The 23,759-nt window shown below is 50.3% G+C and overlaps 1 protein-coding gene across 2 annotated transcripts in view; it reads left to right on the forward strand.

Annotated features, from left to right (window-relative positions):
* LOC117205901 overlaps positions 1 to 23,759 on the forward strand; it is an 85,955-nt gene that overhangs the window by 30,598 nt on the left and 31,598 nt on the right. The gene's annotated exons all lie outside the window — the stretch shown is intronic.

A 23,759-nucleotide genomic window follows, 5' to 3' on the forward strand; every position in this document is an offset into this window, starting at 1 on the left:
GACTCGTAAGACGTTCCAACAGCTGGAAATTATAATCGTCGATCGCGTGTGGTACGCGGCGGCCAGTTCGACTTCGATACGGCTCGCTTTCGATTTCGTCGATCTATCGCCGGCGATGCCATCGGTGGACGTACGCATCGAGTCTCGATCGAGCGGATTCGCCGCTGCCAAACGGTCGTAAATAACCGGAGGGACTCGTGTTCGATCGATTCCTGTATTACTCGAGCACACCAGACACCGCGTTAAATCTCTTTCCCTCTACATTATCTTGTCCGTTTAGCCGCGACGTGGCGCGTGCTCGCGTGCGCTAGCTCCTGCCAAGGCAGATAAACTGGATAAGCTCGATAGCGTTTAACAACGCGCGTTGCGATTCTATCCGAGCGACGTTGTTTCGTTCGCCTCTCTACGTTCGCCGATAGCGAAGCTTCTTTCACGGGGCGAACGAAGAAGCTTTTAAAGAGGAAAAGGTTATCCCCGCCGCTGGCCGTCTTTTGCGTGAAATATGTTTTTTCGCTATAGCAGTCGCCGTAAGAGTCCGTCGCGTACCGTGACGAGCATTTAGCAAAAGGCACGATCCGTCGTTTCTCGATCTTTGTTCCGCGTCCTGGCACTTTCGCGCGTTCGGACGTGGCGCCGTGCTGGTTTCTCTCGCCGAGGTGGGACAGATCGGCGGCGTTAATTGCCGCGCGAGTCGCATCGAGGGAAATCGACGGCATCGACGATGACGCGCGAAGAGAGAACGCGGCATAATTGCGATCGCGATACGCCGGTACGCGCCACACAGCTACGAAACGAACGGAGGCGACTCTTTCGTTTGTTCGCCGTCCGTACCGCGTCTTTGTTCGCCGCTTTTGTTTCCTTCGAACGTTCGTCCGTCGACCAACTTTCGCTCGTTCGAGACTTCCTTTCGTCCGTTGGCCGTTCCATGGACGCTCGCCCGATAGACGATATCGTCGTGACGTTTAAACCACCGCCGACATCCGCGTGGTCTACCCGCTCGACCACGCGAGAACGATCGATCCGCCTGTTTGCGAACATCGATTTTCCCGAATAAGACGACAAATTGGTCGCAAGATGGAGAAAGTCAACGTGCAGCTGGTTGGACGTCCGGAAGGCAGCTCGTAATCGGACCGTGCGAATCTCCTTTGTTACGCGCACGTGCGTGTCCGAATAGCCGGCGGAGAAGCCGTGCGAGTCAGCGCGTACTCGTAACCTCTCGTTAGTCGGTCGAAAACGTTTCGCGCGCAAATTGCCCGCGCTCGTGAATATTTTTTACGAGGTTCGAAGCGGCGAACGAGATTCGAAGGAACGATCGCCCCTGGTGTTTGTTCCTTTCCTCGCGCAGGCTGCAATTATGCCGCACCGATTACGCAACGGACGCGGCAGTCTCGTTTCCCGTCGATTATTCGCCTTTTCTCAGAGTTCCAGCGAATAGAGACGCCTCGACGAAAGGTAGATTCAACGTGGAAGAAAGAGGTGTTGTAGGAGGCGGTGAAGGAGACGGACAGTTGCGACACCCTGCCATGGTCTACATTCGTCTCGATAGTTCAAGAGTGCAGATAGTTGCCTCTCCTTTTCTCCTTCGCCCGACTTCTTTTCTCTCTCTCACTCTCTCGCCTCTTCGTCTCTCCCGACCGCTCGTATCGCTAAAACGAGATATAGTTTAGATCGTTACGCGCCATGGCTTTCACTTTTCCTGCCTCTCGAACACCCACTCTCCGACGACGTGCTGTGGGAGAGAACGAACCGCGATCCACAGCTGCCGCAATCGTGGCTGCAATACCGTCGCTGTCTTTGCTTCCCGTCTCCACGAATCTGCATTTTCTCTTTATTCCCCCTTCCGTTTCTATCCACTCTACCTTTCGTGTTTCCTCGTCCACCGTCTTCGAATACGTAAAATTGCTTACGCTATACCATTCGAATCGTATTAGCATATTTGCGAAAGGCGAAGATCGGATTGCAGGAAAGAGGGATCACCGAGGTCTCAGCAACGAGGAGGAGACGGCTTCTGATCCTACAGCACCGTCGCCTTTTCCACTCCCAACTACCGAGCGGAACGCTCCTCCCTGTCCGCCAGAGACCAAACTCGAGGCGAGCGTCCAAGAATCGTAACCGCGTCGACCTCGACCCCGTCGGCCCCCACGACACGCAGAAATACGATTCGAGAGTAAATAACATCGGCCGGAGAGACGGCCGCGCGAATAAACGTCGTTCGTCGTCCTTGACCCAGTGATCCCGTCCCGAGGCGGATGCAAAATTTAAGACGCGGCTGAGCAACGTCCAACCGCGTGGCGTCTTGCTTCCGTCAAGGGTGACGACGATATTTTCAGCGATGCCGTAGCAACCGCGTTTCTCCGCTGCGGTTTCTTCTGGCGAGACTCGGTGGCTCTGTTTCACTCGTTTGCTCGACGACATCGACCGCGAAAATGCGGATTTATCGCCACGCTGTGGTCCCCGTAGCGAACCATGCGAATACGTGGGTACCTACTCCCGCGTCCTCCGTCGCTTTGATAAATCATCCAAGAACGGCTGGACGCTGCATTAACTCTATTATTATTTACGACCGGCCTACGAGCTGACCCCCGCGTTATTTCTCGGTATTACGCGTTACCAGGCATTGTAATTCATTGTCGAGGCTTTGTGCGCGTTCGATCGCGCGATACGGCCATTCTCGCCGTAGTACACCGTCCACGGTTTCCTCCCCTTCCTTTTGCCATGCTTTTTTTTTCTTCTCCTTCGCCAGCGACCAGACGTTACGCGCGCTGTACCGCCGCAAAACCCCCAGCCGCTGGTCTCTCTACGAGCACGGTCGACGATTATCTCGAAATCGCGCCCGACGTTTCGCTCGTCTTTCGCGCAAAATTGCCAGGCTGGATCCGCTGATTTGTCTCGGCGCCGCCGGGCTCTTGCTAATTAAATCGTCGGATCAAATCGGGCTCCGTTCAGCTATCGCACGTGTCCGACTCCAACGCTCGAACGATTCGACGCGTAAACCCCGCGAGCAATTGTAAACGGCAAGTGGAATTATACGAGCGGTTTTTATTTTCGTTTAACTCGACCAGATACGACGTGGTCCGATTCGCGCGCGTCGCTCTCGTTTCGCGATTCCTCGTTTGAATATCACCGACGTAACTATCTCTCGTTTCCTCGTTGATCGCTTAAGGGCATATCCCGAGATAACGCGATGTCAATTTTATATCGAATTTCCATTATCCCGAATCGAATCATTCCTCGAGCGTTTAGTCGTTGCGAGTTTAACGTACGAGCTCTGAAAAAAAAAAAAAAAGAAAAACGAATCTTTTCTCGTAGCGACAAGCGTCACAGTGCTCCTTGGCCTTCGTAGCCGAACGAGTTAATCTTTGCGAACCATCGTTTCGCCTCTATATCGTTCCGTTACGTTGCGTCCTTGCCGCTTCGAACGAGAACAACCACGCGACCGGCGAGCAAAAAAGCTGGCCAGCGTTCTCGTCCGACTGCAAAATTTCGAGACGAATCGGAGCCCCGTAGATCCTCGGGGGCGGCACGCGAGACCCGAGAGGCGGAGGCGACCTCGTGAAAAGTAGGTTTCGGGGAAGTACGCCGCGTTCGGTAATGGAGCTGCGGTATCTGTAGCGATAAAACGGGCTTAAAAGTCGCGGGACGAGAGAGAGAGAGAGAGAGAGAGAGCGAGAGAGAGAGAATGGGAGGAGGAACACAGAAAGACGGAAGACGACGGCGGATAAACGAGAAAGGGATAAGGAGGAGTACGGGAGGCCGCGACAGGCTTATGCACTTTTCTGGTTGTGGGGCGGTTGTCGCCTTAACGAGTCGGGAAACGGAAACCCGTCCCGGAACAGATCCGGGAACAGGTTTTCTCGGGGTCTGGACGTAATCGAAATGGCCGCGCCGCGTATTTGCATACCAAATCGTCGTGGAAGGCGTGCACCGCTCCCCTCGAATCAATTAGACGGACTGTATCGTATCGCGAGGTCGTGTCTCGAGCGATGCTCGAAAACGGCAACGACAAGGGCGACAAAGGGGGAAATTTGGACAGAGACTCGTTCCGCTTGACCTGGTTTCCAGTATAAATCTTTTTATCGGCCAGAGAGCTTCCTTCGAGTCGAAGGACCGCTTTTCGTAGAAGACGTACTTACGTATCGGAAAGTATTGGAAAGGAGCCGAGGCGACGAGACAATCGTATTCGTCGATTCGTACGTCGTTCGCTCTTCTCGCGATGAAGCGAAGCGGAGAAAAACGGAAGCGTCGTTTCGATCGTTCGCAAATGGTCGCCGCTGAACGTTCCGGTTCTCTCGTCCGCTTTCGAGACGGTAGCCACGGGGCAGGGTAAAAGGAAAAAGAAAAAGAAAAAAGGAACAGGAATCTAGAAAGTCGAACGTGACAGCCCGATCCGTCGAGTGGCATCCGATCTTCGATGGAGAAATTTTACGCTCCGTTAGATCGAACGCCACCGGCGAATAAGCGATTTTGAATTGTAAATGCGCCCGGCGAATTAATCCCACGCCGGCGATTATTGGAGCAAAAAATCGTATCGTCGACGCTGTTGCATCGTTGCATATCGGCGCATCGCAACCCGTCCCGTTACACGACGCTATGAAATCCGGTAGCGCTTTAACCATCGAATCGATCGAGGAACGTCGACGTGCGCGTCGTTTGCATTCCGGAACCAATCGGCTGGAAATTATTTCCACCATCGACTGCCTCGAATCGCCATGGAGATTTAAACGGGGGAAGGAAGGTAGAGACGTTCGGAGGAACCGGCGCGAACCAAGGGGCTTGTAATTTTGGTCGGAACAAGATACACCCGGTGCACGCGGTACGTGCACAGACTGTAAAGCTTGGATTCGATAGGAAAGCCGTATATCGCTATCCCGGCACGATGGATTTTTATCGCTCGTAGGTTTCAACGAGGAGCTACTTTATACGAGCGTACTCCGAGCGCTAAACATAACTCGCTTTCTTCTCGATGTATCTCTCCTCGAGGCCTCCCGAGGTGCAATAACGTTTACCCGCGTCTCGTTTTTCATCCTCCGGCACCGTGTATCTCCACCGTTCTTCTAGAAACCGATCGCAACGGCAAACACCTACTCCTATATCTACATACGTATTTTCTTCCAACCCTTCGGACATCCGCCCCACCTCCTTTCCTCCCTTTTGTTCTTCTTCGATTTTCCCTCCCGCCGCCCCAACCGGAACCAGCTTGCGTTGCACGACGCCGATATCCGTCCGACGAAGCTCTAGAAACGAAGTAGCGACACGCGAGGAATCTCGCAGAGATGTATTCTCCGTGGAATTCCGCTTTCGCGGTCGAAGCGGCAATTTCATGCAAAATACCTATTCCACGAGACGAGATCGCGTGCTTCGCTGTTCCACGTTTTCCAATGCGAATCGAAGATACCGCGTGCCGCCTCCATCGAGATTACCTGCTTTTCTTTTCTCCGGCTTCTGTCAATTTGCTTGTCCGGGCATTTACGACGAGTAAATTCTCGCACTCGACCGATCGTACAACTTCTCCATATCGTAGAAGCTACCGTACGCGTCTTTGGTTGTCACGTGTCGCTGCGGAAAAGTAGGTCGAACGCAACCAAGTAAATCGGTAATCGGACGTAATTAAACCGTCGATTGGTAGAACGGTCGATTAACGAGTAAGAGAAAGAACCTGGCTATCGGATAACGTTACACGCATTGCTTTGTGTAAACGACCACGGATTTCCTTTCCACTTTCTTCCAATTTATCGCTTTTCCCGACCGATAGGATCGACTACGTCGCTGCCTCGTTTCTCGCGTTCCGGTTTCCTTCTATTTACCCGCGGAGATCGTGTCGCCGCGTTCATACGTCGTCCGACTGACGGGATCTTATTCGGCCTCTTTTCGAGCGCCTGTTCGGCCCATTGTACCGTCGACCTCCTTGCACGCACCTGGAAAACCAATCTTCCTTCCACGTTCGTCGTGCACCGTTGCATTCTAAGCGCGCGCGCGTAGATCCGCAAAGTTGGCGATCCCGTGACCACGATATTCGTCATCCCGTCAGGTATTTGTTCCACGCTTTGACGTTTACAAATTTCACGAACAAACGTTCGACTACGCTTTCGCTTTCGTTCGCGACGACAACGTCGCGTAGTGGTTCAGGTCTTTTTGTGTTATTTATACCGACATATTTGTGGGAAATCTTCAACTACACCGTTAAAGTGGTTATTAAAACAAACACCGGATACCTTTTCCCCTTAATAAATTCCCAAACGAAATACATAAACGAAACGCGATGCGGAATGGAAGAACCGACGAATTTCTTCGAGATTTGCAAGACGATTATCGCGATCCCACGCGCGTTGCCTTTCGCTGTGCGCAACGTCGAGATTAATTTCACGAGCTACCCAACTTTCGGCATCCGGAGGCGGCCCTGCGCGTGACAAGAAGCAGCGGATGGTCTAAAAGCCTGGAGAATTCCGACGAGCGAATAGAACGCGTCTAATTATTCCGAAAACCTATAACGTGGTTATTATCAAATGTCGTATCTACCATTAAAAAGCTGCAGTTCTTGTTCGAGGTTCGTGATCGCAGTGGAACATTAAAGGAACGAATCTCTCTCGCGAAGAGGATGTTGCGCAAGCTTCTTGCGTCTACCTGCTTTTATCAACGTGAACCTTCATATCGAAAACTTTCATGTCTCGGAACGACGACGAAAATAGATCGCGTAGAAATTGTTAAGGTATAGAGAGGATTTGGAAAAACAAATGGTTTAAAATTTATCTACAAATTATTCGGCTCTACGTGTACGTTACTCTCTGAAGGATTCGACAACCTACTCGCTTCTGATGTGTCGAGGTTTGTAACGGCACAAGAGTTAGAATTCGATTCAAATCGTGTTGTTGTTTTGCTTCGGAGTATAAAGTTCGTTAGGTTACGTATAATGTAAGAATAAACGAACTCCGAGCGAAACAACGTCGCCGCTACGTGTAACTGTAAAACAAAGACAAATTTGAATCTTCCGACTTTCCCCCGACTACTATAAACGGACGCGATCGCAAACGGATTATTACAAACTGCGACCAAACGACGTTACGCACACCGTTTCGCGACTAGGACATTGTACTGACAATTTTAAATACATTAACGATTTCACCTACCAGTAATCTCATCGTTCAACCTCCTACAGGTTATTCGATGTGTAAACAGAGAAACTCGTGGATAAATTGTAAAGTAGAAGATATATTTAAATAGAGGCGTAATTATAAGTAAGAATACAATTTGAGCTGATCCAGATCCGTACGTTAGCTGTGTTACCCAATAACCGAAAAGCCCGAAACCAACGTCGCCTGTCTACCGTTTATGGTCTGTCTTCGTCGCGGTCTTTTGTTTACACGCTGTCGATGGCTTCGGTGCTCGAGAAAACTAAAAAGACCAGATGTAGAGTTTTCTTAGAAGTGGTAACCACTTCAACATGATGATTCTGAGGTGGATAGGTCGTGATAGCTACCGAAGGTACCCTCGAATATGTTCGACAACCAATAACGTTTATCAGACTCTATCAATTAACAACAATTAACAACGGTTGACGCTTAACGACGATTAATAACAGCTACGATTAATCGAACTCTCAAGAGTGGACGACTCGTTTCTCTTCACCATTCGCACATTAGGTTCAAACCCGAACGGATTCTTTCCTTCGTTGCCCCTCGATATCCACGCTACGCGCGCGTTTATTAGAAGATCGCGACGGTTGTCGCGTATTCTACCGAATATTCGGCGAAAGAACCATAGGGATATCGATGGTACGTTTCGGCTTTGAAGATGTAGCGCTTCGTGACGCGAAGCCGTTGGAAATTTCCGTGATCGAATGCCGCCACAATTCTGATCACTTCCAACGGCTGTTAATAACTTCTAAACGCTTTTAATCTGTCTTTTAATCAACCGAGACCTGGACGTCCTTCAACGCTCACATACACTTTCACGCGTACAGTATAAAATGTTCGTTGGCTGGACCGCGAGCTCATCGAAGATGCTCGATGCGTTTTTCGTAAATTGAATTACGGCTGGACGTCGCTTCGCGTTTCGATCGAACTGGAAATACGCGGCGCTCCGGTGGACCGAAAGTGATCGGACCGTACGAAATGTGATCGAGTCGAGTTCGCTCTTGATATTCAAGAACGAACGAAATAATTTTCGGCGTCCTCTATCACCGACAAACTAACCGAAAAATGGATTAAAACAACAAACAACGATCGGACACATCGGATCGTATTTGCTCGACGATGGACTCGCGAGTAGCGGAACGGACGTCGATCGAAACGATTACATAGACACGGTGGAACTGGATTTTTAGGAAGAAAATCGGATCGTCGCGTCGAGTACGAAGGAACACCGGTGCCGTTTATCTAGAGTCGTGTCACGCGATGAAGATGTTCTCGGCGCATAAACGTTTCTCGGAGACGCGCGAGGACCTCGGGGTACACGAAGAGGCGGCTCCCTCGATCCCTAGCGAGGTGTCTACCAGGAACGGGAATAAAGCAGGGAGGGACAAAGAGAAGCTATTAAAATTCGAGCAAACAAACCGCTTCTCCGGTGAAAGAGATGCGGCGAGGATAAAAACAAAGGGAAGAACCAGTCCATCGGGTTTCTTGTCCGATCTGGACGCGGCTCTCTCTCCCCTCTTCCCTCCCCCGCCCTCCGTTCCTCCGAAAAGGCGCATTCTCACGACTTTTCGTGCCAACTCGACGATCGACCATGGACCGTTTCGAACCCCGTCCACGGCGAACGATATCGGGCCGGATACGATAATTTCTCGGGCAACGAACGACCAACTTGACGGAAGACAATCGCCAGATATCTTTTGTCCTCTGGCGTTTTTTTTTTTCTCCCGATTCGTGGTTCGCCAGTCGTTTTAAATTCCGAAACGAAGGCCAGCGATGTTCGCGGCGTGGACAAAAACTTGCCGGAAGAGATGTTCGAGTCGAAGGATCGCGTCAACGCGCCGAACTTTCTTCGGTTGTATCGTCTCGAAACTCATTGACGATACGGCTGGCTCCGTTATTAGCCGATCGTTGCGCGTCCCTTTGCCTTTTTCCGTCTTCCACCCGTGCGCACGATCGAGAAGCTCGCGAACGAAAGTCGCTCGCCGATCGAGCGCCTCCGAGCGAATCGATTAGCCTTTTTTCCCAGGACACTCCGAATTGCTCTCTGGACCATCGTGCTTCCTGTTCCTCGATCGCTCCACCGCCTTCGAGGTGAACGTTCTTGCCAAACGGCGACCGAATAGGACGATGCTCTCTCGAATTACGAGCCGTACGAGCCAAGTGCCACCGGACTATGTAACGTCGATTCGAGACGGAGCAACAGCCGGTGGCTCGAAGGGAAAGAAACGAGCAAAAGGAGGAACGTGGGGTGGAGCAGAAGGCAATTTGCGGTGACCGGTTAGGTGGACGAGATTAGCGCTGCCTTCTTCGCTTTAGTCGATATACGCGGCAGCTCCGATTTTTACCGCAGTCTGCCGAAAGCCATCGGAAGGGAGAAAGCGTCAGTGGGTTAAGGCCGACGAGCTACATCCGCGTGGGCGTAGCGGGAACCGTCCATTTCCATAAATATTTATGAAAGTTCGACTTGCACCGAATCGATGTTCCTGTAGCGGATACCGTCGCTGCCGGTGATCGATTTATCGGACGATATTTCCCAATTTAATCTGCCACGATAGGAAAAATGTCGCGGCGATTCGAACTTAAAGTTGCCGTAAAAATATACAGAAGCAGAGAAAAACGAAATGGAGCAAGAAAAGAGCTCGTTCTTTCTGTTTTCGATACGCGCGAGTATAGGATCGCAGCGGTCGATTCGACGAGGTAGGGATAGGAGCGTGGAGGCGGCCGATTTCAGGACGGAAGTGGAATCCTGGAAACCAGGACAACGATGTCTCTTCGTATCTTTCCGTCTTATTGTATTTGACCAGGTGAAACTGGAAAGGGAACGGCGGCTAGGTAATTTCAATTATGTCGGTCCATTTAATTACCAGCGTCGGAATCGTGGCACGCTGTACCCGCTTTCGAGACAATTACACCTTCTCTATCTGCCGAAGACAAAAACGTGGATAACCGAGAGACCGTCTATATTCCGTAGCACGATATAAATTTCGTCTCTTCCATTCCTCTCTCTCTCGTTCGAACCCGTAACCTAAAGGGCTAATTAGCGTGTTCGATCTCCGTTTCTCCCAAACTCCTGCCGTTTCTATTTGCGATTCGCGTAATTAAACCAGCTGTTCTCGTTGCAAACTCGCAGAGTATGAAACGCACCGCATCCTGCCATAGTATCGACGATGCGTACAATTGGAATTTCGGTCGATGGCAGGTTTCGCGTATCGCGTTCGTACTCGCCGGTGTGGTTCGCTTGTTAAACTCGTGCACGCCAGGTTGATCGATATCGTCATCGGACACGATCGAGCGAGACGAAACGACCGGCGGTTCTGCTATCGACGGCTCAACTCTCGCAACACGGCTTGGTATTATCGATATTAGCGTCGATTACGTAAAAGTAAAAGAAAGAAAAAAGGGACGAAGCGAGGCAGTTACGCGAAAGACACGCAGACGCTTTTCGTTCTCTCGTTTACCTCGTTAAACGTTGGACAAGCGCGGAAATAAAATTACCGGCTTTTTTCTCGGCGCGATCGTTTTAATAACAGTGGTAAATAACGCGACCGAGCTTTCGCGAACGCGTAAAACGTTCGGCGATGTAATTGAATCGCGAGGTCGGCGAGGAACCGACCGGACCGTTAGCGTAGAGACGTCGATGGAGCAGCTGCTCTGGAAGCTGCTTAACGTTGTTAAACTTTCAGCCGTCGAGCGAATAAAGGAATCGAGGCAGCCCGTGCTACGCGAAACGAATCTAATTGTACGTCAAAGTTTGGCCCTCGTTCGTCGAAACCGTCAAACTTTGTCGGCAAGAATTTCTCTGTATTCGAATTTTATTATTTTACGTTGCTACGTTCGTTGCAACGTTCCCACAAATGAAATATTCTCTCTCACGTTTGACGCGTAATGGAGACTGATAAGTCCGTATTCTGCAAGGTAATCGCGTCGAGCGCCACGTAACGCAACGACTCGACGACTCGAAAACGCGTGGCATCCAGAGAAAAATCTCTCTTTCTGTCTGTCGTAATCGCTTTGATCGTCGAACGAGCATGACACGGCTGTTATCGAGGAAACTAGCTGCAACGTAATGACAACCGGTTACGAGCAGCGTAGAAACGCGATATTCCAACGTACTTTGTTGGAAACATTGTTGCGGCACCTGGATCGGATATTGATTCGCAAATATAATTGTTCTCGGTTTAATGGCTTGCTGAAACTTCGAGCAACTCGCTCGTGTCGAACTTGTCAACTTGTCGGAAGCGTGCAACCATTCCAGTCGATATTTCGCGATCGAAAAGGGAAAATTACGGGGAATATGATCGGTTACGAGACGCGCAGTTGCGCGACGCCGATCGACAATTATTCGACTGATTACTAAACCGGAGACAAAGCGAGTTCTCTGGCTGAAAATTGAACCTCCGAAACGGGTTTCCATTTAGAAAGGGCGAACGCGTTCACTTCGGTAACTTGGACAATTCTGCGCTCGGTAAATCTCCCGTCGTTTGTATCGATACGCGAAAACCTTTGCACGATATTTCCTGCTTCGCGTATCGACGATCGTCGACTCGTCGAAATGAAAAGGAAAATTTGATATCTTTTGCTTCGTAGTTGTTTCATCGTGTCGATGGAACAGCCGAGTTTCTTCCGGAAATTACACCAAACGCGATTGTACCGAAGGAACGATCGCGCGAATATGCGACGCGTGGAAACTTTTTCCCAATATTTCATCGACACTCGACGATTCTCATCGTCAACGCGACTCGTCTTACGTTTCCACTCGTGACTGCAAAGTATCGCGGCGTAATCACAGCAACAGGAAATGTAACGTAGAGTGGAAAAAAGTGTATCTGACAGGAAGCTTTCCTCTTATTACGGCAGGATGAGATAATTGGAGCGTTACTCGCCGCCAAGTGGTCGCGATTTTAATTGCGCGAAACGCACAACGAACGAACGAACGCAAAACTGGCACAGAAACTGGCTGCCACTTTGTTCGACCACGCTTCTCCTCTTACAATTAGTAAGAAGCGGAACGAATCCACTATGAGTGATCCCATTGCTATAGAAAACGTTTCGCGGAATATCGGCAAACGATCGTGGAACGAAGACTCGACGGTTTACACGGAAACGATCGATGAGCGATCGAGCGTAGAAACGACGGGACCAGCAGCTGGATCCGAAGGAACGACGTCGTCGTTTAGTGGCAAAGGTGCAGGTCCATCGGAACTTGGATTTAATTGCTTCGTTACCGTTACCGCTCCTGCTCGTTTCCAGCCGAGCAAAAAGCAAAGAACAACGCGACCGGCGGATGGAGGGAGAGGGTGGAAGAGGGAGGAGACAAGAAGCTATGAATGAAAACGAAGTGGGCAGTGAATGGTATTCCGCGGCCGCGAACCACCGAGCGTAAAGATCGTCGTTACGTATCCGTGTTTATGTCGCGTCGCAGGCCGGTTCTCGTTAAAACGCAAAAGGGTTAGAGAAGAGGAAAAAGCTCGTTACGTCTGGACCGTGTACGGTGTCGCGATTAATCTTGTTAATAGGGGAAGATAACGAACGACGGACAGTCGATTAGTCTCATTGATTAATACGCCTTCGATAAAGGCTGATCGATTAGCTCTTGATTAAACAGCCCCTTATCGATGCTGGAGCGTTTCCAATAGCCTCTTGCTTCGTGCTCTGTTTGTTTCGATAACGTAACGATAACGGTGAGAACGTCGTCGTTGCTCGTAGTACAACGATCAATTATTAGCCGCACTGCTAACAACGTTGCGTAGGGCATCGTTAAACGAGACGATCGTGAAATTTGTCTAAACATCTGCCCGATCGTCGCGTCGAAGTATCGCCGATAATTTATCTTAATTACCGAGAAACGAGTCGGCAAATAGTTTTAAACGATCAGCTTTTGCAAAGTGGTGGAGATAAGGTTTATCGGATTGGATCGCCGCCAAGGTGTACAGAGTGTCTTGTTTCGATCAATTATCGGAAATATTTTGAAAGGCACGATTAGCGGAAGAAACTGAAAAGCGTAAATAGATTAAAAAGGCTGCACCCCTCTGCGCTATCGATCAAGCTCGTTCCACTGAACGCGCGAGTTTCAACGTGCAGCGACTCCAACTTTTCCATCTATTCTTCAGCGATCGTTCGATAACAACTTCGAGTTCCAGATCGTTCCAAATTATTCACGCCGTTATGGACGAAGCGACGCGTCCGAGGGCCGGTGTAAGGCTTCCTCTCGACCTTCTGCATCGGTCGTTACGGTAATTCCGCGACCAATGTGGCTGAGCGGCAGCAAAACCCGTGGAAGCCGTCGATATCACGGAATAAAATAAGATCGTGAAGAAAGAGGAGGAGGAGGAGGAGGGGGAGGGCTCGTAAACGCGAAACGTACAAGACTCTGATAACGATAACGTAGCCGCATAAAGGCATCCTGGCTAGTTCCTGGTCAGATAATATTTGCCGAGCGACCGTCGCGATTTATCTGAAATTTACGTATACGCGCCTTGACCTAACCTTACCTTTTCGCTCGACCGACCGCTCGTTTTACCCGAGACTCGATCAGCGTAGAAATTTTTATCGATTTTGCTTGCAAGATCAGATGCTTTCGATTTACAGCCATACCGACGTTCTAACGCATAAATACCGTAATATAATTCGGATATTGGAAACGTAGAGCATCGGCCACCGTACGGAGGATAATTTTATCCTTTTCATCGCCAATCTTTTTCATCGCCAAGCAGAGTCCCCGACAATGTTAAAATAACGGAGGAATTACTGGATGGGAGATCGAGCTCTTACGCTCGATAATGACGGTATTTAACAGCTATTGGCGAGAGAAGCCCCGCGTAATATCGAACGGTGAGCGCGGTAATAAACGCAAAGCGTCCGCTTCTTGCCTTAAAGTCGTTTAATCGTATTAAATTAAAATGCCTAGCCGCCGGTCGAATCGTCCAGAAGCAGACGACCGTGTGGGAGTGAGAGCGGGATGATATAACGTATAAATGACAAAAGGATGACGATAATCGACGGTGGATATGTTCTGGTATACGGACAGAGGTTGTTTGCTCGTCGTTTGCTACCGCGACAAACCAGGGTCTCGCTCGTCAGATAGTCGGTGAATCAACACGCTTCTTGGTAACGAGCACGCGGTCCACATCGTGTCCTGCCTTCATCCTGCCATGATCCTTGGGATTTGTAACGGAAGGATTCGGGGAGACCCAGCGTATGTTCTATGATTAATTGTCAGTCGGTGTGCTGTCGATAAAATCACCGGTGAACATTTTATATATTTCCCACTGACTGACTTTGTACACTTTGTACGATGCAAGACTAGTCGTTGGCTGTTCGACGATAACACGATATCGTCGATACGACGAGGTTAATGGGTTCGTTTGTTGGAAATTTATCGACGACCCGACCAACGACCTATCGATCGACGATTAAGAACGAACGTAATTCTAGTTCCTAAATAGCAAAAACAGTCACCGGGTAAGTTAACTTTCGTGTCATCTTTTCAGAGGAAAATTCTAGAAACTCTATCCAATGCGAAGCAGTAGGCAATAATACCGCGAAGCTTATCGAAGAACGTTTCTACCGCGTTGCCGATCTTCGCGAAGGTTGTAATACGAGCTTCCGTTCGTGATTCCATCGACGTCACGCTTTTCTCTGGAATATGCATTACGAATTAGTAACAGACGCCCGCGAAACTGCTTCGTGACGCGTCCGATTTGCCCCAAACACCCACCGATGTTACGCGAGAGGAAGAGACGGATCTCTATGGACCGACCGCGGCATTCTTTTTCCCTGCGGACCGGTATATTACGCGAGCGAGCGAGACACGCCGATCGATTCGGCACATCGCGCTCGTCTCTAACTTTCGCGTATTTGCAACAAGGCCAAGACCGCGTGGAACGTCGTTAGAACCCGTTTTTCGAAACGACGTAATGCGTTTTCCTTCTCGGTTAAAGCTACCGAACTAGGTTGAGTTTGTCTCTTATTTCGCTCTCTGCAAATCTTCGTCCAGATCAAATCCATTTCAATCGCGGAAACCTCCGTGTCTTTTTTCTTCCTTCAACTTCATTATCTTACCGTTCCGTAATTTCTCTTGCCGTAATTTCTTTCTACTCTTTTTCACCTGCACGCCGTCTCAAACGGCGACTACGCGAAGATTTAATACGTCGCAAGAACAGTCAGGCAAAGTAATTACCTACGCAACTTGGAGCTTAAGTTTCAGCAAAACTAACGGCAACTTGTGGACACCAGGGCCGGAACTTCTATTTCACCGCGTGGCGGACATTCGTTTCCGTCTGTGCGGCCGATAACGCTCTCGTGTAAACGAGGCAAACAGAGACGGCGCGCGGCTTTTACGCGCAGATTTACCACTATCGCGCGCCCATTAAATTTACGTCCATCCCGGTGTCGCCCTTTTTTCCGCCGAGCTAGCCCTCCCACTCGCCCTTTATTTCAACTCGTCCGCACGAGTGGGTGTGTGTCGTTTTCCCTGCGCCTCGACTCACTCGAGCCGCCTCTCTCGCAGACGTTTTGCCAACAACCGTCCGCTCCATCCGCGAGGAAGAGTAAAAAGCGTCGTTCCGCCTGCAAAGATCACAGAGGTTTTCTTCGTTGGCCGCCGCGATTCGCCTCGACGCTGTTCGAGCTCGCGTCGTTCTCGTCGCGTATACATTAACGCGACAGATCACGTAGGAGGAATCGTCCTTTGCAGGGAACGCCACGTTGCTTCGCTTCCCTTGGATTTTATCGTGGCTATGGAAACTAGCTGGTAAACCAGGATCAGGCGCGTAAAATTAGAGAATTTGTTCGCGTCTCTTGGTCGCTGTTCTTCTTTCCCGTCCAACGAACTACGAAATTTCTCTAACCTAGGCGAGATTGGCAACGACGCTGTAACGAATGGCAACTGGATAATAGCGGAAAGGATCGGAATAGCGAAAATATAAAAGCAACTCGCCGGTAAGACGAGTTTGGTTACCCGCGATCGCGATGTCCGTGCTCGGAAATTTCTGTAAAATCGATCAAACGCGCGATAATATATCTTTTTATTACCGCTGTTACGTCGGGCGACGCTCTACCTAGACCAGGCCACACACCGCGAGCAAAACGGGAACCAGATGTCCGCTCGTCCTTACTGCGTACCCTCGATGGTCTCAAGGTCCCATCGTAAATCTCGGGAATTCGCTAGCTACGGTCCTTCGGACCGAACAAACGTCTCTTTACCGAATCGTTTCCAAAGCTTATCGTTACTACGGGAAAGTTAGTTTTCTCGCGTACGATGCTTCCCACTAGCAACTCTCTCTCGGGGGCGGTTGGCGCCCTTCCTCGCCAACCAACCTAGAACGTCAACCAATTGACAGCGAAGTATTTCCCTCGCTCTCCCAATGAAACCTTGCCCTTGACAAATCAGCTCTTTCTTGTAGATTAGACCCACCCACGACCAGCTTTCCTCCGGCACAGCATCGTCACTTTACCTCACTTATTCTTTGTCGTTGGAATAGTCAGCGTGTCATTACCGGGTTTCTATCCTTAAATCAATCACTTATGTAACTTATACGCACGCATCAGTGTAATTATCTTCTCTACAATGTTGTTGGAATAAACATTAATTTACACCTGTTAATTCGTATAACCTCGATCGAAACACCCCTATTATCGTAACAGAAATCAGGGGATCAAATCAGAGGTTTTCCTCCTTTTCCGAACGTCAGGCGGCGAATGCATAACGCGAGCTATTCAAATATAAATATTCGTTCGAAAGTAAACCTGATAAACCGTCGCTGTTCAGGGAGTTCGACGACGAAGATGTGAAACTTGCTGGAAATGAAAAACCGAAGGACAGCGGCGAACGGGAGCGCAGTTTGCCGCGAGTTCCGCTAGCTTGGGAATACTCGAAACTTCTGGCAAGTCAGCGAGGACAGGCAGGCGAGTTTGAAACGATCGAGAAGTTTGAATTTCAATTTGAAACTGAAGGAAACGAATCGAAGAGATTCGTCGGCCAAGCGCTGGAAATCGTCTCGAACAGTTTCTCCTCTCTCGTTCTACGATACTCTCGTTCGGTGCAAGTGCGAACAGGACGAGCGAAAGAAGAGGTAAATTCTCGGAACTCGTTCGTGGCGATCAACTCGATCGGCGCATGGAAATTTGACGTAACTCGGCGAGAGGCACCTCGAGCGTCGCACGGTCCAGCGAGCGAGCAACGGCTAATGCACGCGTACAACGCGCCCCACCGCGCTTCGTGTAGGAGTAGAAAGTTGCTATTGTGCCTGGATCTGGTTTTATATAAATAGCTGCACTCTCGGGGCTCGATCCGTGCCTCGAGTTTCCGCCGAATAATGAAATAATACGTTTCTCGTTAAATCGCTTTACCATCTTCTCTCAAGGAGGTCGTCGTATTACGTCGCCGCTAATTTCATCGAAAACGACGATCGATCGTTCGCTTATCTCCGTTCTCCTGTCGATGGTCCATCGCTTACGAAGGCTGAGCGCGCAAAAATAAACCCGCTCCATCTCGTCTCATCCGGTCGCGGCGAATATTTCTTATCGCCTCGGGGAAATTTTCACAACGTCAGAGTTGACCCAGAGTCGGTGACTTTTCCCCGTCGAACGAGGAGGAGGAGGAGCGAACTGCTTGAGATTCACGAGTTGCAGATGGAAGAACGGTCGTGGTAGTTTATCGCGGTCGTCGCTGATGGTTCTCGCGCGTTCATCAGGCGAGTAACGGCCCGTGATGCGATGACCCGTTGTTTCGATGGAGAACGCGCACTCGAAACGTGCCAGGCATTTCCGTGGAACGGCGCACGGGCAATATCGGCGAGTCGAGTGTTTTTCAAACAAGAGGAGAGCGAGCGAAGGCCGTCCGCCGCGAAAGTTTCCGCTGCGCTGCTTTTCCCTCGATGCGCCGTATTTTCGTGCCCTCGTTTCCTCGCAGGACCGAATGCCGCGGTCACCTCGACGATTCAAGGTCGAGTCAACGCGCGCCAGATTCCAATTCGCTAAGATCTCTTTTCGAAGATTCCAACGTGTCGTCTCGCGTCTCGTTTCTTTCGCGCGTTTGCCCGCCAACGAATCCCGAGGTTCGCAGCAAAGTGGCCAATACGAACGTAACACCGTGCGATTCGATTTGCCTGCTGTTCCCTGGCAGCGGCGCGGGTCAGTTGGCTAACAGCGGTTTCGCAACGATCGCGTTTCACGGAAGCCTCGCGGTCCCGTCCGATTCACCGAATCGCCTGATCGGACCAACATATGGCTAACGGTGGCGGGTCGTGGACGTTGGAGGCCACACGGCCAAGCTTCGCGCTACGCGTGCGGTTGCAGAGCGCGAGCCAGCGATGCTTGTTCGCGCCACTTTTTCCCCGAACGGATCGGCTTGCGCTCAATTTGTTGCCATAAATAACGTAGAAATTCAGGTAGACGAAGGGGAAGGGGAGACCGGGGGATCGCGTACCGGTCTCTCTGGATCTAGTCGCGGTTTCAGCTCACGACGAGGCAAAACCGCTGCTCGATCGTCCAAGTAATCTGTTGGAAGCGTGTCGTACGGTCGATTTCCCTTTCAGATCGGCGATCGTATATCTCTCGGGCCGGCCGCGTGATTAGAATCGTAAAATCGTCGTGTATCGCAGCGGACGGCCGAGTCGGTTTTATGGACGCTCGTTTTACGCGCGCCCCACCTAGCCAGCGCCGCGGTTACGTGCGTGTCCGTGCGCGCGCCTTACCGGTTTTCTCGATTTCTGCCATCCAATACGACCCGTTATTTCGTCATGGATTTAGATACGCGAGAAACGAGCCGTTTCTTAACGCTGCCCACCCAAGGACGGCTCTTTGCAGCCTGAATCGCGACACATCGATATCGATAAGGTATCGAAGCGTTGCCCGGACTCTGTCGCTTGTACGCTCGCGTACGCGTTGCGCGGTTTTTCTTGCCAACGATGTTTTAATGTCTCGACTCTGCGTAAAAGCCGCCGTACCGCGAAGAAACGTAACGCTCCATTTAGAAGGAACGAAAATGACACGATTACCTCGCTAACACTTTCACCTACCGCGAGCGTATCTGTACCACGCTGAACTTTACTCGATGCTGGGTGAGCCGCGTCCATCCACTTTGTAAATTCAAAACCGTGTTTTCGACTTTCTCTTAAAAATTGTACGTACGTTTCTTCCTTCTACCCTCGTACGATAAATACGCGTACGATGGCAAATTACGCGTTCGTTTCTTTTGGACAGATCCGCTCGACCGTGGCTGCTTAGTTTGAATTTCCAGGCAGTCCGTTAGTCGGCGGTAAAACGAAACATCCTGAAAACAAAAGTGATCCGCGCGATGAAAAGGCCTCGAGCAGATATCAAGGTATATAGGCTACTAGGTCGAACGTGCTTCTTCTTGGTTAATCGCGGTTTCTTCGCCCATACTTTTCGTCCTCGTTCTGGTCATTGTCGCGCAAGGATGCTACACGTTTGCGTCGGTTGGAAGTAAGTCGTGGCATCGATGCTCGGAAGGCCGAACCAGCGACGCGTCTTTGCCTTGGTCGATAAATGTCGGCTAGCCGCGAAATCGAATCTTGGACGGGGAATCGCCGAGAAAAAGCCGATCGTCGATGTGGCGATACGAGAAAACCGATCGCGTCGAGAAACTCTCGTCCTATTCCCGGTCTATTTGTTTGCGTGGCCGTTATCCGCGGAGGAATCTCGTCCGAAACCGTTTCGCTGTTTTCTCCGGATCCGGGGAAATTTCGTGGGAACGAGCGAACCGGAAAGATCGTCGAGCGAAAACGCTTCTCGAGGAAATGTCGCGTAGAATCGTACGGCGGAATCGATGGCCGATCTCTTCCGAGACGCTCCAGCGATTCGTCGGTATCGTTGTGTGAAATTTGCGTCCTAAGTATTATATTTATATCGGGAGAATAGCTGGGAATGTACTTGTAGGAAAGTGGAGATCGTTAACGTTGGTGAGAGAAGAAACGTTTCGAACTACGTGTACGCGAAGCCACCTGCAAACCGATAATACGAGGGAAATATTTAATAAGTTTAATTACTTCCCGGATTCGCGGCGGTTCTGCCGGAAGTCGGTAAACGAGCGATAGCGATTGTCAGGGTAACTGTCGGAACAAAAGGCAAGGAAGGCGTTAATCGCGGTTTCGGTTCGAATGGATTCGCGAAACTTTCCTCGGTGATCGGATGAATGGAAAGGGCGTAAAAAGAAAAGAGAAAAGAAAAATGGACGGGGAAAATTAATTTCCTTAACGAGATTTCGAGCCGCGCGATTAAACGCGGCAGAGACGTCGACCGCGATATTCCAGCGAGGATAAATTATACGTGGAGCGTGGAGAGGTTCCTCGCGACGAGCGGTAGATCCGGGGCAAGCAAAAAAACGTGGAAAAAAAGCTTATAGAGGAAACGGCCGATAAAAATGGCCAAGTTCTTCGCGTCTAAGGAATCCCGCTTGGCAAGGTCGGGAAACGACCTAGCCGCCGGCTATGGCACTCTTTTGCCTTCGTATTGGTACGCGAACGTGCATCTATTTCCACGAGTGCTCGCGCCAGAAAGACGACCTAACCCCTCTTCGCGTCGTTTCGCGTCGATCGCGATACGAACGAGCAGCTTGCTACCGATTAATTGGGAATTTATAAAAACTCGGGAAAAAGTGCAAAGCGAGCGAATAAAGCAACGCCTATCGTATCGGCTATCTGTCCACGACGCAGAGAGTAGGAATATCTGTAGGCGAAATATGCGATTTCAACGGCCCTGGCCGATATTATTCGGAGAATAAACTGGAAAAGCCGAAGATTAACGTGGCTGAGTTTCCAGATCGACTTCGTTATCCGGTTACGCGCGCGTTCCAACGATCTTACGTAACGTCGGGGAAGTAGCGGAGTGGCGTTCTGCGATCGCCTGGCAACGGTCGAGGCAAAGCGCACTATCGAGAACATTCGGACGATTCCGTTTTCCATCCGAAAACTAGCTGTAACCAGGCTGTAACCCGTCGACGGCCGATGGAAACTCGGATACGAATTTTAATTACGCCTTTGTCTCTGGCTCGTAGATCGAACTGTCGCTTTCGAACACGGAGCCTGGCATTGTTCCGCGAGAATCGCTGTCTACCGTTCCTCTCCGATGGACACGTTGAACCTTAACGAGGTTGCAGCGATAGCGATATTGTTAATTGTTCGATCAAACAATCGTCGGTACGCTGTTAATTCTCGCAGCGTGGTCTATCGTACGATCTCACCGCGCTGCAGACCAAGTTCGACTCGTTGGCGATCGGAAATCGCACGCAAATATTTGCAGCAAATACGGGCGATCGCGGAGCTAGAGGGAATCGCGCGACCTTTCCGGTCAAAGCTAGAGGGTTATCGTTTCGGCGAGCAAGTTTAGACCGGTTATCGGAAAGCGCTTGAATTCGTCGAACAACGCGAAGAGTTTCGCCGAACTCTGTGCGCGCTCGCGACTGAAATGCTGTCGCCTCGCTCGCGTTTTCATCGCGTTCGACGTCACGCACCGAATGGAAATTCCAAATGGAAATAATCTCCGAACGACTCTCTCGCCGTCGAGAGATTTACTCGAATTCGTATTCGCACAGGGATACCCGGTAAACGGAGAGTTGGAGGTTGCGTCGGTAGTCGCGCGGAGACGTTTCTCTCGCAAACCGCGTTAACCCTCGTTTAAATATCAAACGAGTTACACGACGCGGCGTATCGGGAAATTTACAGCGCGAGGTCGCCAGCGAAACGTTCGAGGAAAGCCGATAAAATCGAGTGGTTCGAGCACGGCAGCAGTTAGGATAATTAGCTAGAGTCGCGGTGAGACGAAGGAAATTAAGTCGGCACGATCGGATGGTTCGCTCTCGCGTTTTCGATACCGGTCGGAGTCCGTTTCAATTTTCCAGGTCTAGAGAAACGTCGCCGATGAATCTGAAACGTCTTTTCGATCGATCGTACAAAGCACGCCCTTGTCTCGTTCTTCTTTAGAACGCCTCGATATTCTATGCGGAGAACGTTCACGCGACAGCTTATTGGAACGCGACGTCGCTCGATTTCCATTTATTTCTACCGTGTATTATCGTCCAGAAGGCCACTCGACCGTCCTCTTTGACGCGTCGCGCGTTGCAGCAAAACGCGGCGTACGTTACTTTTTAGCGAACCGACCGTTCTTTCTCCGTAGACGATTCTAATTAAGTTTCAGGAAAATTCCGTTGGAAAATTTAGCGAACCAATCGGGTCGCACCGACGAAACTCGAAACTACGATCGTTTCCACTCTCGTCGAAGTTTCTCGTACGAAACGCAGAATTTGACGCAACTTGCAGTAGCTTTCGAAGAACTTGCGGCGAAAGCCACTCTATCAACGATCTTAGGAAAAGGCAACCTAATAATTGGCAGGACGAAGAGGTAGGTGCAAGAGGCGAAAGCAAGAACGTCGTCTGGAATGTTTTTAAATCGACGGTAAACGTCGCCACCGATTCTCCTTACCTGTAAAGGCGAATTGACACAAGGAATTACTCGAGAAGACTATTAAGTCGACTCTGTCTGTCGAAGATGAAACAGGAGGATTCTCGGAAGACGCCGGCTGTTCCCGTGGAAGTACTCGAGGCTAATTGCCTTGGAGCTCGATCAGCATCTTCCCTCGGGGAGGGTACATTACGGCGCGAGAAGGAGGCACGCGTTTCTTCATAAATCTTCATTCGCGAGGTGTCGTTAGCCTGTAAAATAAAACGGGCAGCGTGCGCCAACGAATGATTAATCGCAACGGACGTCGTTTGTTACGCGGACACCACGGAGAAAATAGTAACACGGTTGCGTAATCCGAGTCTCGCGTTGTTTGGACTCGGCAAATTACGCGGACGTGTCTAACGTGGCGAAGACGCGACGAGAACAACGTCGCGACCGGCCAAAGATCATTTTTTAACTCTCGTTCGCCACGTTCCCCGCCCTTTCCTTCTGTTTCGTCTTTCGCGTTTCGTTTCGTTTCGTTTCGTTTCGTCTCGTTTCGTTCCCTGCCGATCTGTCCCGTTGGCAAGGTTGCTCCTGTCCGTGTCACGACGAAGATTAACGCGCCACCACATTCATCAGCCTCTATCTCGTAACTTTCTACTTGGAACAACGACGAACGACCGGCATCTTAACTCCTAATCGATCGTTATCGTCGGGTTTGCCGCGGTGCTTCGCTGCTGCGTTGTTTATCGGAAGGGAACTTTCTTCTATCGCTTTCGTCGAATTACGTCGTCGAGGTTTTGCCAAAGGATATTAAATTGGATATTTGCCACGACTCGCTCTACCAAGCATTTCGCGTTACGTCTCTCCGCGTAATTAGATCGCCGGTACGATCTGTCTGGTACGAACGACGCTTTGCCTCGCCGTTCCAATTCCATCGACGAAAAAGATTCTTCCGTAGAACACGAAGAATCAAGAAACGATATCAACAGAGCTGGCTGGAAATGTAGCGCTAGTCGCGTAATTAAGAAAGAAGGGGAGTCGTTTATGGCGCGGAATGCAAACGACTTTGGATGGCGCGTAACTATCGTCAGTTAGATGAGATCTAGAAGAGTGCCAGGGTCGTTCCACGGCCTCCTATTCCCGATCGAGACACTCGCCGACCGATCTTTATTCCTTCGTTTTCGCGACGACCGTGTGTCCCGAGAACGCGTCTACAGCGATCGC

The sequence above is a fragment of the Bombus bifarius genome, unplaced genomic scaffold (genome assembly GCF_011952205.1).
Source record: "Bombus bifarius isolate JDL3187 unplaced genomic scaffold, Bbif_JDL3187 scf7180000007996, whole genome shotgun sequence".
Taxonomy (NCBI): domain Eukaryota; kingdom Metazoa; phylum Arthropoda; class Insecta; order Hymenoptera; family Apidae; genus Bombus; species Bombus bifarius.